Below are 1715 nucleotides of genomic sequence, written 5' to 3'. Positions count from 1 at the left end.
TACGGACAGTAAGGGTATCCATATGGGCTCCAACCATTCTAGCGAGGTGGCGGTGGTGGTGGGGGAAACGCCGGTGGAAAAGGTGGTTGTTGTGGATGGGTTTCCTAACCTCACTCTTATCTTATTGAAGACATAGTGAGAACCACAAACATAATTGTCAATCCAAGGGACGAAGTTCACTCGACTAGTGCATAGAGGCTACAAGAGGGTGTCAATCTCTTGGAAAACAACAAACAACTCGCATCTAACACAAGCTACACTCAAATGACCTAAGTCATCAAAAGCTAGTCTCACTAATCGACAAAAAAAACATGACCGTTACAACATCAAACGACATCCGAATGTTACAAATCTTCTAGGAAAAGTATATAAGATCTAAGCACACATGCTTATGGTCTCAAAAATCTCACTTTTGATGAAGTGCAAAAAATGTGATTGTTAACAGCAGTGAGATTTTGACCTAGTCATTTTGACCCCGAATGCATCTAAATGCTTAGCAATGATGCCCCAATCCCCCGCCTATGCTTACTTTGTGATTTCCTAGCTTAAATTCCTAGTTATGATGAAATTAGGTTGCGGGTTGGCGAAACCAAAAGCTACAATTTACCATGATATGTTTGCGTCCATGCGTAGAGCTCTTACATGTGGTTGCAATGCAAAAGACGGCACTGCAATGTGACAACCAACAAGGGAGATGGAAGTAAGAGAAGGATAAAAGTGAGCGCCATTAGCTCACGTTGTGTATTTCTTATCCAAAGCTTAGAATTAACTTTACAAAATTGGCTTTTATACCTTAGCCAAGGTTTCTTTCGTCAAAAACTAATCTTTTGGGAGCTCTAACTAAGGATAAATTGATACAATCTAAAAGCTTATAGCTTTGGCTCATAGATTACAATATCCACTTGGCAAATAGGAGTTACAATATTCTCGATTTATAAAAAAAGAATAAGTTTTTTTATAATATATCTCCCAAAAAATGTTACACGGGTTAGCTTGCTGCTAACATTCCCCCCCTCCTCGACTATGTTGTCCCTTGACATAGCTTCATGGACTGAAATAGTCTTCGGGTTGATGGCTGGCAAGGCGGTCTTTAAGTGCTTGAAGTGCTTTTTGATATCTGATGTGCCGTTCTTTCTCAGGGACTTGCAAAAATTGAATAGTGACTTTATTTTTGAGTTTTATGGTTGAATATCCGACACACCTTGCTATCAGATTGTTCATCACTGGCCCGAAAATCTTTGAACACTATGTGAAGAATCCTGTGTAAAAAGCTTCTTTGAATGCCAACATATTTCTTGATGGCAAGAACATACATCTGGCATAGAAGCCGTAAAGGGCTTCTTCTAAAGGTTGCCCACTCAAATCATAGCACAAGCCTTTGTTACCTTCTAAGAAGGACATCCATGGGGCTCCTGCTTGTTCAGGCTCATGATAGACTTGGATACATGTGAGCAACATGCTGCAGATTTTAAATAGAATTGCACATGAGAGGTCGGGGAGGCTCTTGAAGAAGTTCATGGCGCCTGTTAAGGTTTTCACCATGTATTTCTCAGTTGTCGGTCCTTGCTCTGGAGCTGGCAATTTTAGTTAAGCCAAGTCAGTCTCTTCTTCTTTAATGTTTCATGTGCTTGCCATGTCCTTACCCTTGGTACAGGACATAATGTTGGGCCTTTCTAGATTGTTACAGGTGCTCTTGTAAAAAAAATGAGATACCT

Source organism: Adiantum capillus-veneris, chromosome 30 (assembly GCF_014529385.1).
Source record: "Adiantum capillus-veneris isolate H3 chromosome 30, ASM1452938v2, whole genome shotgun sequence".
NCBI lineage: Eukaryota > Viridiplantae > Streptophyta > Polypodiopsida > Polypodiales > Pteridaceae > Adiantum > Adiantum capillus-veneris.
Note: the sequence above shows the minus strand (reverse complement) of the source record.